Raw genomic sequence first — 24692 nt, forward strand, 5'->3', positions numbered from 1 at the left:
ATGGGAGGAAATCCCCACTTCTCCATTTCTCCTTGAACATTGGGTGATAACCCATTCCAGCCTCAATTGCTCTTCCCACATTTCTTTAGTTAGGAGGGCATTGGGCTGCTTCTGCACCCCTCACGACCCCTTCCCTTCATCCCAACTGCCTCTCATCACACATCTTCAGTCTTCTATTTATTTCCTTCCTCACTCATCCTTATCTCCAGTCTGAGAGTCTGAATCCAATCACCCTACCAACTCAGACGCATCACCCCTGAGTGGTCCACCTCCCCTCTCGTGTTTGTACCTCCCTCTCCACTTGTTCCTTATCAACAGCCTACGAATGCTCTCAAATGCATCCGCACTCGAAATAAAAATCATCTCTTAACCTTGAGCCAACCCCTTATTCTAAATGATTCATTAATATACCAACCCTGTACTTCTTTATTCCTTTGGAGGCTCCTGTGCGCTTCCTCCTTACAAAATAAAAGGCAGGATTTAGGGATCAGATGCTATGAAAAGCACATCAAGATATATTCAGTCCGGACTTTATATGTCATCCCTGGCCAACGTTAGCCATCTCACAATGTATCTAGGAAATCAATATTCTATGAAACAGCGATTTCAAGAGGAAAGTTCACCCTAGCTGGACTCCATGTGGGTAATTAGGTGTTCTGTAGTGACAATGGACCTGATTTACTATGAAATGTTCATGCCATTATGATAAAATAATTTGGCTCATTAAATAATCTGTCTGTCAGGACTGCTGGTCCACACCAATATCTGCTTTCAATGACAGTGAGAGACGGAGCCCTGGCATGGAAGTCAGGAGTCCCGAGTTTCCACCCCAGCCATCAGCTAGCCCTGTGACCTGAACCAGCTACGTCCCTTCTTCAGGCTATAGTCTGTAGCCCACCCACCGCCACCCCTAATCAAGAGTTTGACCAAAAGCCCTGCAGTGGCCTTTCAGACCGCAACATTACTGATTCTTTCTCATCATTCTTTTCTGTGCTAAAACATAGTGGGGTCAAGAGTGAAGAACTGGGACCGTATTGATTTGTTCCAGATAAGCAGGAAAAACTTATCTGTCAGCCAATAGCAAGTGTGTGCTCTGAGGGGTACCAGCTGGCAAGGCGTTGATATGGACTGGTGAGCAGTTATCTTTTTTTTAATTTAATTTTATTTATTTATTTGACAGAGATCACAAGTAGGCAGAGAGGCAGGCAGAGAGAGAGAGGAGGAAGCAGGCTCCCTGCTGAGCAGAGAGCCCGATGCGGGACTCAATCCCAGGACCCTGAGATCATGACCTGAGCAGAAGGCAGCGGCTTAACCCACTGAGCCACCCAGGTGCTCCTGGTGAGCAGTTATCTTAACAGAGAGGAAATTAGGAGAACAGCTCTCTTTTCCCATTCCAGCCCCACCCCAGATGAGTTATGTGACCTTGAACCTGCCACTCAACCACTCTGGGCTACCCTTTGGCTCTAAGGGTCTATGACAGTTCACATGTTCTTGAAGACCTAGTCTGTAGTCTCCCCACTCAACCGCCCTCACCCTGAAAGGAAGCGCTTTCTGGATTACGGTGGATATTAAAGCCGCGTGGCCCAGGTCCTTCCTCTCATCTCCCAAAGCAGACCGGGCAGCATCTGACTTAAAAACCATCTCATGCCCCCATGTACCCACATACTGGGGTCGGAAGGTCACATGAGAGTAAGACAGAAGTTTAGAGAATCCATCGCTCACAGGCTCAAGTCTACCATATCCTCTCGTAACTTGGAATATAATTCTTCAAACTCATACTCATCCTTTCTGTTTCCACAGTATATTGAAGTCTCCCAACCAAGTAACTTCCATCTCTTTCCTTGATCCTCATGATGTTCTTTCTCTTAGTTCTGCCATGTGTGACCACATGCCTTTGGCATTATACCATGGCATCAGGGCCCTGGACCGTGCACCTCCTCCTGGAGCCTCACGTGACACCAGGATTATGAAGCAAGGGCCGATGGGGTGTTAAGGAATTTGAACTTGTAAATAATGTTTCCTCATTTTTATATTAAACAAACACAGATAAATTATAGTTTATTGTGTCTCTCTCCACTAGAAAAGAAAAAACACAAGACAAGGGTCTTCTTTATTTTTTGCTTGTTCCTTGTTGAATCCCAAGTTTCTAGGGTAGTGCAATGCATGTCATTGACACTCAGTAAAATTTTGATGAGTGAATGAATGCACATCACATATGAATTTTTAAGCTGAAACTTGAGATTTGGGGAATGATGTCATCAAAGGCATGTCACTTTAACCTCTAATCCTAGACTCTTTTAAGTTTATCAGTTCATTTGCCCATGCCTCTGGGGCACTTCCTGAAGACTGAAAATTAGGTTACAATTTATCCTACTTGGAGAAGGAACACTAGATGAATAAAGAAGATGTTCAAGGACACACAACCCCAAAGGAATGGAGGCCAGGACTAGAACACATGTCATTTCGACATGTTTGCCTGTGGTGGCTTAATTATAAATTTAATACGTTTATTGTGTGCTGGGTGATGGGTTAGTTGTACTTTGAAGCACAATAGAGCCACAAGAGATTCCTGGCTCTCTTCCGGGCAGCCATGTTTTCTTTTCTCTCAAAAACTCTTCCTACTCATGCCTGGCCTGAGAGTTGCTTCCCTCCAAGAAACTGTGCCACAAAGCCCTCCAGTTTTCCTTTCAGGCCCTGACAACAAGTCTGCCATCGTTTTTCATTTCCAAAGATTTACTGGTTCAGTTTCTGTGGAGCTACAGAAGGAAGTATAAAAAATAAACATGTGATGGTTATAAAGTCTAGGAAGTCGGACAATGTTTTTACAATTGCAGTCTTGATCTGTAGTTCCTGACTCCTTACTGGTGTTGTGTAGAATTCTTCAGATGTCCTACCCAGAGTCCTTCCCACTGCTCCACCTCACCCTGTGTTTTCTTTTCTGGGTCCATATTTTTTGATAACGCCAGCCAAGATCACTCGTGTCTGCCAGACTCCCCAGCCTGCCAAGACCATGGCAATCTGCTGCATTATTTGAAGAGCCACCAAAAATCAGAGACAACTGATGTCTGAGACAACAGAAACATGTCCTCCTTGAGCATGATATGTTACAAGTTGTTGGGGTTGATCAGACATTGTCTGAGACCTACAGTTATATATGCTAGACCCAGGGGCCATGGTTCAGAGCATCGGCTGCACATCAGAATCACCTGGAGAGCTTTTAAACATAACAGTGCACAGACCCCACCCTAGACCAACTAACTCAAGATCCATGAGGTAGGGTCCAGATAGGGATTTTTTAAAGCTCTCCAGTGATGCTATGTAGTGAGGATTGTGAACTACTACTATGATGAACTTGATTCCTTTGCTCTCTAGGGTATCTGAAACTTTGTGGCTGACCTAGTCTTTAAAGCTATTAGGAGTTAATTAATACATATGCATTCAGACTGGCTCCATTGAGCCAGCCAAGGCAGTTCCCAAGATAGGTTTCAAGGGTTCAGGCCTCAGGCTTCTGTCCTCTTTCCTGAAAGTATGTGATCAGATGCCCCAGCACTCATCAGGTCTATCCTGACAAGTGACCTGCTATGCTAGTTTTCTCACTCAGAGTTTCCAGTTTCCTTTGCCTACCATCAAGATCCTCAACAATTGGCCTCAAATTCCCATTCAAATGTTCTTCCACTGTATCTCTCTGCACACACCCAACTGCTGGTAGTTGGTGTACCCACTGCCCCCCTCTGCACGCTTATTGTAGTGTGCATATTGAATCCGGGCACTTACTGGGGCTGATCAGAAGTGCCCTTACCCCCATCTGTCTCTCCATAGCCAATCTTTATGTCTCCACTCAGAAAGCATCTTTGATAGGCACACTTGTCTGTGTGACCACCACAGCTCTCAAAAGCTGCTTCCTCTCCTGAATTTATTGTCTATTGCAAGTAACATTGTTTAGGACCCTTCAAATACATGCATGAGTATGTGTGTGTGTGCATTTCCCAACGAGCTGTAACTCTTACATGTGGTAGAAACCAAAACTCCTTGCTGTGTGAGCCAAAGTAAAATAATGAGAACTTGGGCTCCCTTGAGAATGTTGAGATTTGAAAGATAATCCTGTAAGAATGTGCATGCAATGAATTGTTTGATCTTTATTATTTTTACTAAAATAAAAACTTCAATTATTTTGTCTTTAGAACAACCTTGTGAAGTAAATAGTGTTATTTTCACCATGTCACCTGTAAAATACAAAAAAAGAAACAAACAAAAACAAACAAACAAAAACCTAAAAGGAGAATCGTTCATCTTATCCCCAAAGACACCAAGACAGACAGAACTGGCACGAGGAACCTAAGACACAGGGTGAGTCAGACAGCCTTTTAACAATAGAGCTAGAGCAAAAATTCAAGGTCTACCCTACCGACTCAGTGTTCTTTCAACTAATAGAGTGGTTCTCAAACATTGGCTAATGCATCAGAATCACTTAGAAGTCTTGTTCAAATAGTAGATCTGGGCCAGGTCCTGATAATCGCATTTCTAGCAAGTTTCCAGGTGATGCTGATGGTACTGGCTCAGGCAACACGTTTTTGAGGACCTCCATTCTAATAAAAGCTATTTCCTAAGACAGAAACAGACTTCAGGCCTAACAGATGTTAGAAAAGCAAACTGAAGTCATATGGAAATAATAAGAAATAATAAATGACTTAACCTATTTATTTCAACACATGCTTGTCTATAGGGGTAATTTGGTATAAATTACAAATAAAAACTCAAATTTGTAGTAAATAAATCACTGTTATTAATACTTCAAGCCAAAATATCAATATGTTCAAAGGGGTTGAAATAAATTCAGGCATGATAGATGCAAAATGGATTAGAAATAATTCAGTGGAATGATAAAAAGGAAAAAATGGCAAGGAGAGACTTGAACCCAGACCACCCAAGCTCTCTGCAAATTCCTTAAGAAGGAAGGGGGTTTGGCGGCAAATCATTTGGTCCCTCCATCAATCTGCCTATCACTCCACCAGTGGGTCAACACTGTTAAACACTGCTGGCCAATTAATGGGATATGCAAATGGCCCAATGAAGAGCTTGTGCTCACAAGAATATGTCCTCCAGTTTACATATACAATTTATAAGAAAACAACATTGAAATTTTGTTAAAATTTGGAAGCAAAGATGTTATATGAAGTAAAAATTGGAAAGATCAAGAAGAGGGTGAGTTAGAGAAGAAAAAAAGTGTCCAGATGGCTATAATCCAGGAATTGGTATATGCCAGAGTTTCACTGATTAGTCATTGAATTAATTAATTAATTAACACCGTTTAAGAAATTCAATGTGAACTAAATCTTTAAAAATGGGTTGTGTTTGGATGGGTGTAGAAGAGGAGGAAACGTACTTGAGAAAATATAAGCATCATGAGTAAACTGAGAGGAAGGAAACTGCTTACTTGTGAAAGAGAGACAGAGAGAGGGAGGGAGGAGCCGGGCAGAGGAGAGTAGGTAGGAGCAGTGAAGAGGTTTATGCTACCACACAGACGGTTCATGGAGAGGAAGAAGAGAAATGGGAGGTAGGGTTAAGGCAGTAGATTGGGCCCAGAATGTTCCAGAAGTCATCAGGACTCTTCCTGTAGGTGAGAACAGCCCTTGTTGACTCTCAAGCTGGGGTGGGATATGGGGTGGGGGCGGTGTGAGAGAAGTTAAAGTTGAAAACAGTACGATCCCACCCTCAGGGATAAGGCTGCAGAAAGCCCAAGTTCCCTGCAGCTGACACAGCAGACCAACAGCACACTCTGCCCCTGCCCTTTGCACAGACCTCTCCTAATATTTGGAGGATCATGGCGGGAGTACATATGGAGGCCCACATGTGCCATATGGCTACATATGTAAGAGTTATAAATAAAGATAACAACTGTCAGATACAATATGTTCCCTCCTCCTCCATTGATAGATATACTTTTATATCAACCTAGAAAGCCAAGTTTCAATTTAAAATTCTCAGTATTCTCAGTTTTCTGTACCAAACCTGGAGGCCTAGGGATGTGTAGGCTCCAGCCTCTGCCATATACCTCTTCTCTTTCCACCCTTGGCTCCACCCACATATTAAAGGCCTTATGCTCATGCGTGTGAACATCCCAGACAATGTGTCCAAGCGCCTCCACAGACCCCTGTAAATAGCCACCACTTGGCCACCCTTCAGATCTTGGGAGGCATTCTGTCCTCAGAGGGATGGACCAAGGAGGAGGTCCACGCAGCCCCTGGAAGTGAGCTTGGAGCCATTATGTCAGGGAATTATGGATCCCAGGAACAGTGAAATCTAGAAGAGGGCAATGGGCTTGAGGTGAGCACATCTTCTTGGTCCCATGACTCTTCTGTCCATGTGGAAAACATGGCTAGAAGACAATCAGAGTAGGGAGCTGGATCAGGCACTCCTCTTGCCTTACCTAACAATGATTCAGCCCCCAAACCACCACAAGTGTGGATTCTACTATCCCAATCCACTGCCAGCCAGCCCCCTCCCTCCACACCCCTATCATTCTCTCCATGTTAGAAGTTTCTCCCTTGCAGTTGGTGATGGAAAAGTCCCTGAATCAAAATGCCAGCCTGGGCTCACAGAACCACCCTTTGCTGGAGAGCCCGGTCTCTGGCAAGCCAAACCAAACAAAGTGTCCCGCAGGGGTCTCACCGGCCGAGACTGCAGCCCATCCTTCACCCGCCCCCCTCCCCACACCGCCAGGCATCCGCAGATCTAGGGCTTCAGAAACTCATCTCATCACTTCCCTTTTAATCTCCACGTTAGCACTTGTGCCCTCCTTCAAGTGCTCCAAGGTAATTTTAAAGAATACCTCATTTTGCTTTCATTTTGCTCGGGCCTGGCTTTCCCATAAATCAGGGCTAAGGCAGAACTTGAGAGGACTGGGCTAATCAAGACTTCAATCTCAAGAAATGTTTAACTATAAATCAAAATAGTTGAAGGCTCTCCAGATCCTCAATTTTCTTTGAAAGCCTAGTTTGTCTTGTTTTCTTTCTTTACCCCCGACTTCTCTCCATCTCCCTCTTTTTTTTTTTTTTTTTTTTTTTTCCTGATTGACCATGCTGAGCTCCAAATTTCATCCTGGTGCCCCTAGAAATATTTCTAAATCGTTTGAGATGTTTTCTTCGAGGCACTGCACTAAGCAATGTAAGAGGGATATTACTGGCGCGAAGAGGTGGGGGTGAGGGCAATTGACGGCATCTTGCTAGAACTGGAGGAATTTCAAATTTCGGGAATTGAATGATCCTAAAAAGGCATGAGCAGGAACTTGGCTGTCAAAGGGAAGACGAATATAATCAGCAGAACCATTCACTTTGATCACCTTTTTATTTCAGATACCTGTTTTTCTAACAAAACATCTGAGCAGTGTTACAAAACAAGAGTAATTTAATCAGATCCTCTCTTATAGTTATAGGGCTGGCTGGGGTTCTGGCTTGGGATCGTCCGTGAGGTTGCAGTCAGAAGGTGGCTTGAGCAGGAGTCTTCTCAAAGGCTCCCTCACATATCCAGCACTTGGGCTGGGAAGGCTTTAACAGCTGGGGTTCCTCGGGCATCCCTTCCTCTCTCCACCATTTCTCCCTACAGTCTCTCCAGCATGGCGGCCGCAGGGTAACCAGACTTCTCACATAGTGTTTCAAAATACAGGTTGTATTATTATATAGTATGGCGAGGCCAGTGGATCTAGAGAAATTACCATTGAAAAGATAGTTTGTTATACTGACAAATCTTAAAAAGAAAGGGCACGGCATGCCGCGGAGAGCCACATGGGGAAGCACCAGTGTTGGTCAGGGGGTAGGAGAGGAGAGCCTGTATTGTATTTCTGTGGGAAGGGACAGGTGAGGCAGAGTATGCAGCCTTTGGATTGACTAGTTTGAATAATTTCTGTAGGCTCTGGGGCATAGAAGGTGCCTCTTAGTTTTCTGATACCCGGCCCTAGGATGATGAGAGCAGGTAGATAGTGGCCCAGAATGTGAGAGCCCATTAAAAGAGGCAGTTGGGGTATGGGCCCAGTATCGGTTAGTTTGCACTCCCAGGTGAGGTGTTTGCCATCTCTAGGAATTCGCTAATCCTGAGGAGGGCAATCCCTCCGCGGTCAGCAAGCTTCCAGATGTCAAGCATCAAAATACAGAAAATAAAAAAACATGGTTAATACACATGGTAGGTAGCTCAGGGCCCCAAAAGCCTGTGTCGAAAGCCATACAGAGCCAGGTAGACATTAACATTGCCTTTTATGAGCTAGCTTCCAAAGTCATGCAGTATCATCTGTCACTTTCTATTTGTAAGAAGCAAGTCATTAAGGCCAGCCCATAATCAAGAGGAGGAGAATTGGACTCTAGCTTTCGTCAGAAGGGTGGCAAAGAATTTGTGTGCACATTTTAAAACCAGCACACCTCCCATAATAGAGTCTCTGCAACCTATCCTTAAGGACCAATGGGCACCCTCCCCCATTCCTTACAACTCAGAAGCCTTAGAGTTGAAAGTTAATAAATCCAGTTGCCCCTCTGTTAGCACCACATTTCCCAGCCAAAATTCCAGACATGGTGTTGGAGTCAGAATAACCTCCAGGACCCCCTTAAATGGCAGGGGTTGAGGAGAGGAAGTGTGATCTCAGTGCTGTGAGCTGTAGGACCCTGCCACCGTGCAGTTCATTGTTTAGTCACCATACACGTGTCAGGCTGTCCCAGGAGAGGTCCAACTCCAGGGATGAAAGAGGACAGGCAGTGTTATTCCACCTTATAGACAAAACAGTTGAGGCTGCCTGAGAGGTGAAATACCATATCCAGTGTCGCTCAGTCCATTTGTGGGCAGGCAGCGGTCTCATCTCGCTCCCCCACCTAGGAGATCCCTGCACTCCCCGACTTCCTGCCTGTTCTGGAAGACAACATACAGGAGAGACTGAGGAGGACCCACCGCCAGTGTGTGCACATGCTTCACAGGTGTACAGGCTAGAGACTAAGGGAAACAAAGAAAGAACTTCCAGTCTTGAAAAACTGAGATGGCAGGAAGGAAACCATAGGTGTCTCTGGAGCTGTGCTGATCAGATTCATCAAGGTGAGGCAAAGAGTCTTGGGGGACAGCCTGGAGGATGACGGGGAGTAGTGAAGCTGCAGAAACACAGCTGAGACCCCACTGACCCAGTGGAATCGTGTGTTCACTCTGCCCCAAAAACCACAGCTGGCTCTAGGGCAGAGAAGAAAAAAAGCAGGACGAAAGATGTCATTTAGAAGCACTTACTGATAGATGTGGGCAGAATGATTGACCCAAAGAGGGAGCTATAGATAAAAAGGGAGATGATCCCATATTATAGCAAGATAGCATCCAGTTCAGAAGACTTTTGTTCTTGTCCCACTGATTCAAGAAGCAACGAGAATCCCCTGGCCATAGAGATGATGAACGAAAGGGTTCACCATGGACATCTGGTCCGGGTAACCCAGTCTCTACCTCTGGCACCAAATAGTATAATCCCTGATCACAGAACAGACTCAGACAGCCCCCAACTAATTAGAAAGGAAATGATATGGAGCCAGAGATGCCAGGAAAGTGTACACATCCCTTTGCTCCAGGATTAGAAATTCCAGACTTCCAGTCTTAGTATTGCCAGTCATATCAGAACAGGGGTATAAAGTACAAAGATGAGAAAGGTTTTTATATTTCACTATGTGCTACTAACCATTCGTCATACTGATCAAAGCCCACATCAGTTCAAAATAAATTCATTCATTGTTTAAAAATTAAAAGAAAATGTAAGGTAACCAATAAATATAAATATAAATAACCAATAAATATAAATATAATAAATATTAAAACACAGAGAATTGAGTCCAACTTGCTCAGTTTAGAGATGAGGAAACAGAGGTCCAGAGAGGGGATGATTTTCCCAGGTCACGTACAAGCCGCTAGCAATGTGCTCTTTCTACCACCCTTTTCTGTTCCCCATGCCATTCCCACCCTGCCACTGGCACCAAGGAGCAGAGATTTTACTTCATCTTCACTGTGCATCTCCAATACACAAATCTCTGGAAACTCTGAAGCTACCCACCCCCTAGGAGCATTTCAAATGACTAAACAGAACCCCTCAGTCTCCACACATGACGTGTCTGAGTCTACCTCCCTCCTGGCCCTTGAGGGTGGGGTTTCCAGTCGGATCTCCTCACCACCCACCAGGGCCTTGTCTCCTGCATGGAATCTCTGGACCCTGAGAGATGAGGCTAGAAAAGTTAAATGCTTTCCATTCCAATTCTCCATTGCTGGAAAGAGATACTGGAGAATGGGAGGAGAAGAGAAAATATGTGTGAGGCTTTTTAGCATGTTATACAAAGCCTCCTGTGTTCCAAAATCATCTTCCCGTCCCATTTAACATTACTCCCCTTTCCTGTCTCCCATGCTGTGCTTACCCCATCCCACCTGGAATGATCTTTCCCAGAATCTCTCCTGACAAACTCCTATTCATCCTTAGAAACCCAGTGCAAATAGCCCTTCCTTTCTGAACCCTTTCATGCTTCTCACCCCCATCCAGACATTACAGACTGTCCTACACACTAGGTCCCACCTTCACCACTGCCATGATGGCTTGCTTCAACTTCTATCCCCACTGTCCCTCCCACTAGATCCTAAGCACCCCAAGAGCCTGAATGTGATTTAGTCATCATAAGTCTTTGTAGTCTAAACCAGTACCTTATACCTAGTACTTATTCAATGATTGTGGATGAATGAAATAATATAGGCACTAGGGGAAAGAGACAGGAGAAAGCACACAAGCTCCCATACTCAACCAGCACACCCTAAAGATAAACCTTAGGAAACAAAACATCCAGAATGGAACTGAGAAATACAATATGAAGAGTGGCATGTTGATAAACCAGCCCTCCAAAAAAAAAAAAAAGAAAGAAAAGAAAAAAAAGGGGGCCTTAATATGAAATACTTGCCAATTACCATGGTGTAAAAACCCGTACCATGACTGATCACAAGCTACCAATGTGAACTCACTAGACACAGAGTTGGGGAGAAGGGTACACAGTTGGATCTCATGAGCCAAATGGTTCCCACCCACTACCGAATGCAAGCCATATATGTAATTTTTAAATGTTCTAGTCCCACCAAAACTGTAAAAAGAAATAGCCAAAATTAATCTTAATGTTTTAGCTCAGTATATCCAGAATATTACTTTAACATCTAATCCCTACCAGAGATTTATTTGAGAGAGAGCAGGAGTGGGGAGGAGCAGAAGGAGAGGGAGAGAGAGAATCTCAAGCAGACTCTGTTTAGGAGCCTGACTCCAGGCTCCATCTCACGACCCTAAGATCTTGACCTGAGCTGAAATCGCGAGTCAGACGTCAACCAACAGGGCCACTCAGTTACAAAAGATTATTAATGAGCTATTTTACATTGCTGGTTTCATATTTAATCTTTGAAATGCCAGGGTGTACTTTACACTGCAGGACATCTCCCCTGGGACTGATTGCATGTGGTTAGTGACACCCAGTATGGGACAGCCCAAGCCCAATCAGAGTGAGAGCCACACAGAGACATTGTGACGTGAACATCTGTCATTTTTAGGATGTTGTCCATGATTTTTTGAATGCTGTTGCCTTTTTACAACTTTAGGCAGAAACAGTGCTTCTCCCATGGGCTAGGTTAATTTCAGAGAAGGTCTGTTGCGGCTCCGGCCCATATGGCTGCTCTCTCAGGATCCTGAGCACTTACTCATTACTACACTTTCTTTCCAGCTTTCAAAGTTTAAGATTGAAGGCAGCCAGTGAATACCCAGGTGGAATTTTCCCTCTGCTCCACATGCCAATTTAGGATCAGAAATTGCATCCACCACCCCCCACCGACTGCTCCTCCCATCACGTGACTGCTAGGAGTGTGGGTGCGCAGATAATGAAGCTGGACTTCTCGGAAGCTAAATGTGGATAGGAAGTGGTCAGAAATTCACCTGTTGATTAATGGGGGAGGTAGGCTGCTGCCCAGAAGCCTCAGGGAGGAGAATGTAAGGCCTTCATTTTTGAAAGGAGAGTCTGCAACTCTCCAGGCAGTGACCTGGGCATCAGAAGTCATGGGTTCCAGCTCAGCTCTTCGGGACTATCAGAAAATCCCACAATCGCTACAGCTTGTTTTATCCTTCTGTAATCCGACATTGAGAATTTGGTGGTAGGCTTCTGATACAACAAAATGATGCTGATGAAAATGCTCTGGAAAAATGCTAAATGCTGGGATATTGAATTCAAAAGCTGCAGACCTTAGCAAGACATGCAGACTGGAAACCAGAAAACAAGGGTTCTTTTCTTGGATCTGTCAGAAATAGGCTGTGTGCAAGTCATGTTACCTCTCTGGGCCTTTTCCCTATCACTAGAATGAAAGGGCCCATTTAAGTGACCAACATAAGCTAAATCATGGATGACATGATTTAGCTTATGTTCCAAGCTCCATGGCCTCCTCCCTCCCCCAGAGTCAAACTGCCCCCACCCCAGCTCTCTAGCACCATCTCCTCCTTCTCTCCCCTTTCTCGAGGCTTCAGTCACAATGACCTTTTTGTGGTCCCCCATGGCCCTCAGCTAACACCTTTCCATGAGGCCCATATTTAAGTTGAAACCCCCTCCCCTGTTTTGTTTCCCTCGTAGTAATTTCACTCTCCCAGCATACTTTTATTTATGTATTTTGATGTTTATCTCCATTCTCTAGAATATAAGTTCCATAAAAAGAAGGAAATCGTGTCTGGTTTCTTAACTGGGTATGTTTTCCATGCCTAAAACAGCACGTAGCAGGTATTCAACAAATATTAGTTGAAAGAAAGAAAGAAAGAAAGAAAGAAAGAAAGAAAGAAAGAAAGAATGAATGAATGAATACCATTCCAGCTCCAACATTCAAAGATTACAACTTCCTATCGATAAAAATCAACACTTGAAACAAAGGGATTGATAGCCAGGATTCTAGAAAACTTCTTATTCACAGGCATACCCAAATTACCTTTTCCCCTTTTGAGGTACACCCAGCTTGGTCCTCCTGGAGCTCTGAACCCAGGGAACAGAAGTGAAACAGTCAGGGTGCTCTCCATCTGGTGAGCCCCAGCCTCCCATTCCTAGTGTCTGCTCCAATCCTGACGCCACTCCCACTGCACTGAGATGCCCCTGACTTCTCCTGTCCCTTCTCCCTCCCCATGAGCCATTTTCAGGAGATGCTCTGATAGCCCATCAGCACAGTCCCTGGTTTGAATGTGAGTCCCTGGACTGCCTCCTCCTGAACAGCAACTGGCTATACCCTATCTCACACTTCATGCTGGTTCAAGGCTTTCCCTATGACATCTCTCACTGGGAAAAATAAGACTTCATTCATTCGCTCACTTATTCATTCAACACGTACTTATGTAGTATGTTGGAAATAAGGAGGCAGACAAGGCATAGTTCTCTTTTCTCCTGTGACACAGGCAAGCAATAAACAAATACGCTAATAAGTATATAATACGCTGTCAAGTGGTAATAAGTACTATGAAAAAGTGAAATAGGCTGGGGGAGAGAAGGGCAGGGAGTGCTGCTCTAGGCCTTGAGAATGACCTCAGTGTAAGGGAATGAGTCACGCATCTGGGACCAACCAGTGTGAAAGGCCCTGAGGCAGGAGTGTGCCTGGCTTGTCCAAGGAACACGAGAATGTTAGTGCAAGTAAGAGTAGAACATGAAAGGAGAGGAGGTGGGAAGTTAGATGATAGAAACAGCTAGAAGCTGATTCTCATAGACCATGGAGGCCTTGGTAGATCATATTGTATTCCCAGTGTGATGGAAAAGGATTGAAAGATCCAGAGCCGAGAAGCAACGTGATCTAATTTGTGTTTTCAAACACTCGTTCTGCCTTCTGGGTGGAGAATATTCTGTAGGGGAACAAGAGTGGAGGCAGAATGGCAGGCCGTGGCAATAGCCCAGGTGATGCACAATGGGGGCTCCAACCAGGCCCTCCCCCACTCCCCGGGGGACTGCACCATTTGAGGCCCCGGTCTTCCATTAGAGCTCACAGGTTCCATCCTCCATCCTTCAGTCTAGTCATGTGAGTCAGTGGTTTGCAGCCTTTGGCAACTGCCACCTGCAAGCTGAATGGGGCTCCCAAAGGTAGGAGTGGGGGGCAGGCAGGGATTAGGAGGGACCTAAAATGCCAGCTATAATGTTGCTCCTGTATTGACCACTTTAAGGACCTATAGGAGAATGTGCATGGTGGGAATGACATTATAGGAAAAAATCTTTATTCTGCTTTATCTTTTTAATTATGCACTCACAAACTCATTGCTGTTACTGGTAATGCTTGCCACATACTGCCCCATACCTAGTGTGTCAACCCTGGGAATGAGAAAGAACCTTCTTCCAGGATACCCTTCGGAGTACATGGTTCTCCATCCTCAGATTCTGTTCTCTGTGTATTTCTTGGCTCCTGAACCAGAAGGTAGGCTCCCAGCAGGCACAAGCCACGCCTCCTTTGCCCCAGTCTAGTGCGCTGTTGCCACTAGCTGATAGATGAGCAGAGGGCAGTAAGATCTTCCAAAAAAAGCTTCCAGGGCTTTGGCACCAGTTGGCGTGAACACTTGCCTTCATGAGCCTATTGAGCTAAAAGGGGTCTTGGAAGTCATTTATTCCAGCTCTGTGATTTTCCCGAGGAAGAAAGAAGAGAGGTGAAGGAGCTGACCCAGGGCCCACAGCGCCAGGAAAGGCAGGGGCAGATAGTGAAGCTCAGCCCCCAGGGGTGCTCCCCACCATCACCAGCCGATGCTAGGACTGTGCTGGTGCTGAGGACAAAATGCAGAGGGGATCGAACCACGCTGCTTTGCAATCTTTGCAGCCATTCTAGACAGTAGGAGTGAATGGCAGTATTATCCCCATTTTGTAGGTAGAACGAGCAAGGCCAAGAACACTGAGTGGTCCAGACCATATATTGAAGTGGGCAGGGAGTTAAAAAGCTGGGTTGTTGTTTTTTAATCCATATAAAGGGAAATGTAGGGAAGAATATGATAATGGTATGTGGTTATAATGATATGATATGAACATAATAATGATAGCACGTAAATATGATCATGATATGACTGTCATTCAGAGGGATTTACATTCTTCCATGTAGGGCCCGAGAACAGAATGAGGACCAGCAAAAGGGAGGAATGGAGTGTGGATCTGGGCTCAGTAGGAGAGGCAACTTTCCGATATTGAGGGCTTTCTGAAAGTAGAGGGAACAGACGGGGGAGATGGTGGACTCTCGGGTCCCGGAAGGATCTGGGTCCAGACTGGAAGTCAGCCAGGCAGGGGTACTGTTCACAGATCCCAGACTCACAGAGGCAGTTGGACTGGATGGCCTTTGAGTCTGGCATTCAGTAATTCTGAGCACAGGGATCTTGGTTTCGGGTTCCTTCCCTTTGAAACTAGAGTTTCTCCCACCCACTTGGCTGGAGGCATTCTCCCCAATAAAGTCATCCTAAAGGATGACATCGACAAGTCTGCCATCCCCCAGGATGGAATAAGGAGAAATGGCCTTAAGGCATGTGACTTCTGTTGGACTTGGAGAGACTTCCTGCATCGTGAGATTGAGATCCTTGCTAGAGGGTGTTGCAAGAACTCCTCTCTGGGTGATCTCTGGGGAGAAGGCAGATACCTATGGACCTCGGTGCTGTAGATAAAGCAGTGTGGAGGCAGGGGGATGGAATTCATGACCTCGCCAGGTTCCTGCCAGCCCATTCCTGCTGTAATTCTGTGATAAAACCATTAGAGGACCCAGAGGTGGTTTAGCCTCATTTCTCCCATTCTGGTGACAGAACACATTTTTTTTTTAAACCCTATAAACCCAAAACCATAATTCTTTTACAGCAGAGGGAAAGACAGGATAGTCATGCACGGTTTGCAGCAGGGGAGCGGCAGGGAGAGGTTAAAGGAAGAAGAAAGTCTATTCAGATTGTGGTTGCCCTTTTCCATTCAGGCGAGGGTTGGAGGGTGTTAAACGTGAAGTTTGATGACCGAAAAAAGCAAAGGGAAAGAGAAAAAGGAATGTGAAGAAACTTAAGCCTGCAGTTTTCTGATACACAGAAGGGAAACCCAAACTCTGCTCATTATGGCCCACATTTATGGCCGATCATAATAGTAAATTACAGCTCTGCGGCCTCGGCCAGGACCGTGCCGTTCTTCCCATGTGCTTCCAATTTAGCGCGTTTGAAGTTGCCCTGGATATTTATTTGTAGGGGATTTACTGCGCAGAACGATTAAAGTTTGTTCTTGTTAGGAGTTTGGGGCTAGTTTTGGGGGTGGGGAAGAGGGAAAGGGAGTGTTAGCTAGAGAGAAGAAGGGGGCTGCCAGGTACCCCGAATGAATACATGTACATGCTTTTAAAGTGCGCGCGCACACGCACACACACACACACACACACAAGGGCCCTTTGTTTTCAACATGGTGAGGGTCCAACATCTCTGACTGCCATTTTGTTTATAGGAAATCCTTTATAATGCACGCTTAGTGTTTCCATATGGAATTCTCATAGGACATTTCCCCGCACCACCCTCCTCTCCCCCCTCCCCTTTTTTTATTTGGATAAGGCAAGAGAAAAGGGACTGTACATTCCAAAGATTCATAGTCATTCCGGATCAAATTCAATGGATTTTGGCAAGAGTTGAAAAACCCAGATGCAGGACTTCAGCCTCCTGCTGAGCCGCCTCCAGCTGCGAGTGTCTGGTGGAGGCACTTTGTAAAATCATGAAAACCCTATTAAATTCATGAAATATGATATACTGTCGTTTCAGACGAACTTTCCATTGAACTGTCCACGAAGAGAGAATTCGGTTAACTTGCCGAAGAAGGGGGAAGCGGCAAGGCTGGGGCAGGGCTGGGAGGCAGGAGGCCCTATTGAGGAAAGCGCAGAATTTGCGCTGGGAATTTGGAAGAGCTGGCAGATTTCTGGGTGTGGGCAGAAGCCTCCTTCAGACCCGGGCAGCACCAGGCTTTCTCCGGGTTTGACAGTCCCCAGAAAGGGAGGTGGCCACTGCGATTCCTCTCCCCATCAAGGTGCCGAGCTTCCGACTGTGGTCCCCTTCCCCTGCTGCGATCATTGCTCCAGAGCACAGCAGACCCCTGCCGTCTCCAGAGGGTAATTACTCTCCAGCCCTTGTTTCGGAGCTGGGGGCCCGAGGGCAGTAGGAGAGAGACTGACTCACTCACCCAAGGCCCAGCACACTGAAAGTTAACTCAGAGCTCCTGAATCCCAGTTTAGTTCTTTCCACCAAAGCATGCCACTTCCGTGGATAAACAAGGCAGAGACCTTCAGTCCGTCTGCCCCAGATCAGAGCTGCTGACAACGTGGTTTTTTGCATGAACTCATAGGCCGGGGCTCCCCCCAGCTCTGAAACAGTCTATCCTAAAGAAGTTGGACACTCTAAGTTCATTTCCTATTGGACTGTAATTCACATCATAAAACTATTGCATGTTTATTTTCAAACAGAGCAGGGTGAGGGCTCCCTGGAGGTTCATTGGTTTTGTTTTCTGGAAACCTCCACAGGACATGGCAATTGCAGGAGCTCACATGTATGTGCAGAGTTCGCCTTGCAGGAAGCCAAGTGGGGCCCTCCTTCCCCACATGTCTTGGCACCCTAGTCTGGACCCCTGGACTGGAAAGGGCACACAGAATGTCTTGGCCCACCTGTCATCCACGCAGTGGTCCCTGAAATAGGAATGTCACCCAGTCCCGGCATCTCTTTCCTAGCTGCCAGGGCCAGTGTCGTACATGGAAGAGGATGAGAATAAAAGCTGACTGTGATTGAGTGCTTAGAGTATGCCAAGACACTGTTCCCAGAACTTGGCATGAGTTGAGTGATTCCACTCTAACAACAACCCTATGGTGTAGTGACACCATTATCCCCATTTTGCAGATGAGAAAACTAAGGTAAACTGCCCAAAGTCTCACAGCCAACTAAGACTGCATAACTGACCTAAGTGACTGAGCCAGTATTTGAATCTCAACAGTCAGGCTCTAGAGCCTGAGCTCTCTCACTACCCACCGCCTTCCCCAACCGTTCTTAGTTGGTCTGTGAAGGAGCCTGAGGTTCCACATCTCTAACAAGCCTGCGGGCACTGCAGCAGTCCACGGAGCAGACTCTGAGTGGCAAGGCTGAAGGATATTTACCTGATTGCTTGCCTCCACCAAAACAGGCCCCCATAAGAAGGCAGCTGGAAGGGTCAAAGACATTTCCTCAATTTCTCGGCTGTGGCCCAGGCTAGCCCTCCTGCCACCAGTAGAGACACTAGATTCCACTGGGAGTCCTGGAAGGTACACAGTTTTGGGGGCCACAAGAAGCCCTGGGATTGAAATCTGTGCAGCAGCTGACACCAGCCAGCTGCCACAGTTCCAGAGAGTCCCAGTCTGTCTACGTCCCTAGCAGGTGCTGTCGCAAGTATATGCTGATCACTGGGGCCAGGAACAGTCGACACCAGTGCCCCTCTTACATCCCAGCGAGAAGGCTGCTGACCAGAAGGAACTAGCCAGTGTGGCAGTTCCCACCTTCTTGCTGGGGACTCTGGACAGACATTTAATCTTCCTGGTTCCATGTGTCTGACGTGGAAAGTGAGAGGATTGCACAAGACCTTTCAATCCTTCCTTCCCATCCCCATCCTTGAGTCTACAAAAGCCTGTATGGTAAATAAAAATTCAGCCAGCCGTCTGCCCATCTAAATGCTCTGTTGTCCTTGTGGCCAGTACCGTACATCAGGATATCAGACAGAACCCATTTCCTTTCCAGTGGGAGGCTGAGCACCATAAACATAGGTCTCCCACGAACCCAGCTGCCCTATTCCTGGTCCCCATCTACATCTTGGGAAGCAGATGGAGAAGGCTGGCTCCCCAAAGTCGCCAAGCAGGCTGCCTGAGCCCCGAGACTGGAAGGCGGGAGCCTAGTCCCCAGGGCTCTGCTTCACAGCCAAAACACACCGTATCGTGTTCCTGGCGGCTCTGAAGGCCTGGTGCAGCCAAGAGAAACAGGCATTTAAGAGCAGAAGGGGGCAGCATTTGACCCCTGGCCTCTTTGGTCTGGCTCCCTCTGACAGGGTGAGGCAAAGGGCCTGGAGAGGGACAGGGAAGCCCCATAGACACCCAGCCCCACAGAGCTGGGCTCACATCCCTAGCTCCCCGGATCTGGGTTTGAGACTATCAAGCCCTGTGGCCTTTAATGTTACTAAAACATCATTCCTTATAAGGGCTGGGCACAGAGGAGGTGGACAGTAAAGTGACGCCATTCCTTTGAGTGACTGTTGTTAATGAATCAGACACTCCCCAGCTCTGTTCTCCAATCTCTGCAAGGGACTTGGAACCTGTATTATCGAACAACTGAAGATTCAGGGTTCTAGACCAGGGCTTTCCAGAAGAAATGTAAAACAAGCCACCAATTTGTATCACATACATAATTTTAAATTTTTAGTAAAAAGAAAAAGTTTTAAAAAGTCAACCATCTTAAAATATATTACATTTAAAAAATAAAAAAATAGCAAGTTTAATTAATTTTAATAATTTCTTTAATTTAGCCTAATATTCAAACTAGTGTCATTTTGACATGTAATCAACATTAAAAATAATTAATGATATCTTTTACATCCTTTTTCTTGTACAAAGTCTTTGAAATTCGGTGTGTGTTTTACATTCACGGCATGTCCCCATTTGAACTAGCCATACCTCAAGTGCCCAGGGTCCGCACGTGGCTAGTGACGCCTGTACCAAATTGTGCAAATATAGAACAGAAGACACCAGTGGGTACCAAGCCAGTGGTGGCAACAGAAGTTGGCTGGGGGTGAGCCGGGCTTAACGTTCCTATTATGTCCAACATCACCCCCCAGCCGTCCCCAGGAATGATCGCGTTAATAACACTGAAATGCTGAAAATGCTCTTCTTAGATGTGGTGACTAGGCATTTCCTCAATCTTATGCTAAGGACAAACAAAAGGATTTTTGGAAAACTTTGCTATTTTTATTGATTTTTCAGCAGTGGACTTAAGTGAAAACAAGAGGCTAGCTATGCACACACAGTGTTAAGACCACAGCCTTCAGGACATCTTACTCCTACGCTCCTTCAGTAAATGTTTTGGGACTATGACCAGTGGAGAGGCATTGGTCAGGGGCGGGGGGTGGGGGTAGTTTCTCAACAAATGAAGTACTTAGTGATGTTTCTTTCTTAAAATGTGATTTAAATGAGGACCTTGAATACCAGAATAAGCCGCATGGGTGCAGGGTTGGAACAGATTCAGGGCCTGAAGGGGTCGAAGGAAGGGTTATTGCATGCAGATGGGTTATTTGCTGGTAGAGGGGACGTTTGAGAAGCCCCACAGTATAGACGACTCAAGAACAGGGTACCAGGCTGGGTGACACAAGGGTGCCAAGTTAGGAATGGTACTAACTATAGCAATGGGAGTTTTAAGTATAAGACATGTCAGAGAATACTGGACATCAGATACAAGGTTCAAGGTGACTGTGGCACAGGATGGGGGAAAAGCAGAGTGCACAGTCCTCATCCGTTCAGAAAAGGGCGCTGCAGTTTTCTCTACTAACCTCACAGCTTGCTCAACAAGCTTTCTTTGGTCCTTGTTTTGTTGTGAGGATTGCAAGGTTCTGCAGGTCCCTTTCTTGTCCCCTGACACCCTCCTTTCCTTTCTCTCCTGGACCAATTGCTACCTCTGCTGACAGAAGGTGGCGGGACAGAGGGGAGCACCCAAAATGGTGGGCTCAGTGACACAGGCCCATACAACCCTTGGCACCTTACTAGTCCCTTCCTTATAAAAACTAGCCTGATAGACTGGAGGCTGAGCCAGATGTCATCTAGTGCTCAGTTCTGGAACTCTAGGCAACAAGCCAAGAACCTGACAGCCTAAGTCTTGCTACAAAAATGAGGCGCCCACACACGGACCTTATGGCACACTGTTACCCTGATTCCATCCTGGGCAATGGTCATGTCTCCCCAGAACAGACTCCATCCAGGCAACCACCCAACATCCCCCCTGCGTCACACACACACACAGGTATAGCGACACAGGTACACACATGCACACATACACACACACAACAAATAGACACACATCTCCAGATGCACACATAGACACACATATGCACACACAGAGACACATACACCTAGATGTGCACGTAACCATACAGGCACACAAACACATACCCAGGTGCAGACACACACACACACACACACACACACACACACACAAACGCACACGCATGCACACAAACCCACAGCTTCCTCCCTCTTCTGTGTGACTTTATCTACTCTCCAGAAATGAACACTTCTTTCTCCAAAGCATAGCCCTTTCCTCTTTCCAAACCCTGCCTACACTTCTAATCTTCTGTGAAACCTTTCTGTATTTATCCTTAAAATCTGACCACCTCATTGACTCACCTGTCTCCTCAACAGTGTTATCTACTTGTGCAACCAGCTTTTTAAACTATTTCCTTGCATGTGGCACCTGGGTGGCTCAGTGAGTTAAAAACATCTACCTTCAGCTCAGGTCAGGATCCCAGGGTCCTGGGATCGAGCCCCACATTGGGCTTCTTGCTCAGCGGGGAGTCTGCTTCCACCTTGCCCTCTGCTGCTCCCCCTGCTTGAATTCTCACTCTCTTCCTGTCAAATAAATCAAATCTTTTTTTAAAAAATAATTTAAAAATAAAATAAAATATTTCCTTGCATATGAAAATAATAGTATGCTTTACAAACTTTCAGTGTGTTTGCACACCTATTACAGTACCAAGCATGATGTTATGCAAAAAGCAGAGCTCATTTAAAATGAGCTGGAAAAAAAACGATCTCCAAAGAGTCATCATGTATAATTAATAATAGTTAACATTTATTTTGCATTGAACAATGTGCCTAGTCCTACACTAATCACTTTGGATACAATACCTCATTTCATCAGTAACCCTCTAAGATAGGTATTACAGATTTTTTTATTAAAAAAAAAAAAAAAAAGCTGGGAGATAGTAGATTCTAGAATACAAGGCAGTCTGATCTCAAATGCCACACTTTTGCCCCTGCACAAAACTACTGTCTGTCCATTTACCCATTACCTACACTGAGACACACAGACATCGAACGAATTACCTGAGGTTAGCGGGTGGGGGCCAGAACCAGGTACTGTCCCCACTGAGTGTCACTGCCTCCTTCAAGCTTGGTAGTTGAATTCTCCCTTCCGCGTGAGAGAGGTCCTATATACAGGAAACAGCAAAGACTTTACAGCCAGGCAGAGCCTCAGTTTCACCTTTTGTAAGAAAGTAGCGCTGGTTACCTAGCCGGGCTGCCGTGAGGGTGAGGCTGAGGAGGACCCGCACGGGGTTTCCTGGCACAGAGCCAATGTGCGGTTAGTGCCAGCTCTGGGCTCCTCTCTCCCTCTGGCCTTCCCCTCCTCCCCCGCCCCAATGCTACACACTCCTCAGCCTCGCAGGCAGCATCTTGTTCAGTTTGCCTGACTTTGTCCTTGGGAGCCGATACCAGACCAAGTGGGCTGCCCCGAGCATACTCATTAAGGAGCTTTTGCCCCCGGACGATCATGAAGACGCTGCGGAAACCGGATCTCAGGGCTCGTGCTTCATGGAGGCTCTCCCGCTGAGTGGTGCAGTTTCCATCCAAGAAAAAGACAACCACCCATTGCGGATGGGAGGAAAGCATCTGCTCTGGAAGGTCCCCCCTCCCCTGTTCACGGGGAACCTGTCCCCCTCCCGTAAACTCTATCTGTGCTCTCCAGTCGCCCTCGCCGGTCTCGCTATGGTGGCATGAGGCTAAATTAATTAATGTGTGTCAACCATGTGGAAATGTTTGGCTTGCCAAGTGCTCTTGATAGGTTTGAAATACTATCGGAAGCCGTGGAAGTTGGCACGGCTATCTGGAGCAGAATTGATCTCACCCCCAGGACTCCTGAGGTTGACTTTGGTTAATGGAGGCATGTGCAGATAGAGCGGGGTCTTCATTGAAAACACTGTGCGTGTATTTCAGACCCTTACTGGGGAACAGGGAGACAGAACGAAAAGGGAAAGAAAGACACGGCCGTGGGGATTCTCCTATGATGAGTTGAGCCCAAAGGGAGTTCCCCGGGGGTTGGGCAAGAGAGAGGGGGTGTCTTGTAAAGTGAGGCACATGGGGCTGGGTGGGTGTGGGTGTCCCCGGGAAGCAAGAATCCAGTCCTATAATTATGGGTGCTTGTATCTGTGTGCGCACAGGGAATGGGTGGTCATGAAATGCCCTTCCCTAAACAGATTCTGCTTTGCTCTTGCAACTCCACAAGGCTCCTAAAAAAGGAGGCAGGGGGAGAAGCACCCTCACCCAAAGTGGGACAGACAAGGGGCTGGGCTTGGTTCCATCACAGCTGTTGTATCGTAGGGGGTCAACCGGAAAAGTGGAACCAGTAGGAGATAATATATAATATATAAAGAGATTTATTGCAAGAAATTGGCTTATGTGATTATGGGGATTGGCTTGGCAGTTCCGACTCCGTAGCGAGCTGGAACTCTCAGGCACAGGGGGAAGCTGCTGTCCGCAGGTAGAATGACTTCTTTTCTTAGGAAAGCTTCAGGTCTGCTTGTAGGTAGGCCTTTCAAGTGATTGATCATCTAGGATCATCTAGGATCATAGATCAACCGATCCATGGTGGACTGTGATCACCTCTACCAAGGACCTGTATACCAGCACCTGCGTGGGTACTTGAGTAGCTGGGGACCACAGCTCAGTCACACTGGTCCACAAAACTGCCCATCTCAACCGCTCTGTCCTCCCACCACTCAGCCCCCACCTCCTCTACCATCAGGCCCCCCCCCCACCTCCTCCAGAAGCCTCCTGCTCTCGTGCCATTCTCCAGTGTCCTAGTTGCCCAGGAATGGCCCGTGAGCTGACAGCCAACCCCATCGAAACCTCGAACGGGTCTCCAAGACAGGTGCCTGCATGGCTTCTCCCTGTTCGTCACTTCTCCAGCAGGTGCCTGCAATGGCCTCCTACCTGCTCTCCCTGCATCCAAACCCTCATTGCCAGGAGAGGTATCTCTAAGCTCCATACCTGGTCTCACTCTTTGGGGACCGAGACTCCTTCAGCAGCTGCCCACAGGGATCCTGTTGAACCACAGGCTCCTCCCAAGTGGCATCTGGCCTTGTCTGTGTGCTTCCATGGCTCCTGGAACTAACCACACTGCCCACCTCCACAGCAAGGCCCACGTTCTCCTCTGACGTTCACATGTGTCTCTGCCTCCTCATTGAAGACTGGCTCCCCCAGTGAGGGAAGCTCCTGCTCTGGGCTCCCTCTCCCTCTTCATGGGGATACTCCACTCTGGGACAGAACTACCCGCCTATCCTCTGTCCCCACCTCCAACTGAGCATCGCACCTCTCTCCTGCAGCACCCATCCTGACATCTGTAGTGCTCACGATATGTGTCCTGCAAATGCTGGCTGGGTTCGTGGGTGGAAGGCACCAGTGGGGTTTCCCCAGCACCCCTCCATTTGCTTGGCTCCTACGTTCTTCCTCTGCCTATAGTTCCATCCAAAACTTACTAGGGAGGGTTCCTTCTTCTAGGGAGAAGGGAGTAGTTTCTTCTTCTCCCTCTCCCTTCCCTGTCTTCCAGTTTGAGAACTGTTTTGAGCCATCCCACTGTCATGATAAAGTATGGTATACAAAAGTTACGGCCTGAGGAATTGGGGCCTGTTTCAGGA

The 24692-nt window shown here is 46.6% G+C and overlaps 1 long non-coding RNA gene across 11 annotated transcripts in view; it reads right to left on the reverse strand.

The window, feature by feature from the left end:
- Positions 1–1281: 1281 nt before the first annotated feature.
- LOC106005745 overlaps positions 1282–24692 on the reverse strand; it is a 52287-nt gene continuing 28876 nt past the window's right edge. For 4 of the 11 annotated variants that reach the window (XR_006602110.1, XR_006602108.1, XR_006602104.1 and 1 more), the window contains one exon: positions 21681–22208. This is a non-coding gene — a long non-coding RNA (uncharacterized LOC106005745). Of the gene's footprint in view, positions 7699–21572; positions 21628–21677; positions 22209–24692 lie in introns of those variants that run through there. The other 7 variants (XR_006602106.1, XR_006602109.1, XR_006602107.1 and 4 more) reach the window with 4 other exon arrangements.

This window comes from Mustela putorius, unplaced genomic scaffold (genome assembly GCF_011764305.1).
Source record: "Mustela putorius furo isolate JIRA1106 unplaced genomic scaffold, ASM1176430v1.1 tig00003858_pilon_pilon_pilon, whole genome shotgun sequence".
NCBI lineage: Eukaryota > Metazoa > Chordata > Mammalia > Carnivora > Mustelidae > Mustela > Mustela putorius.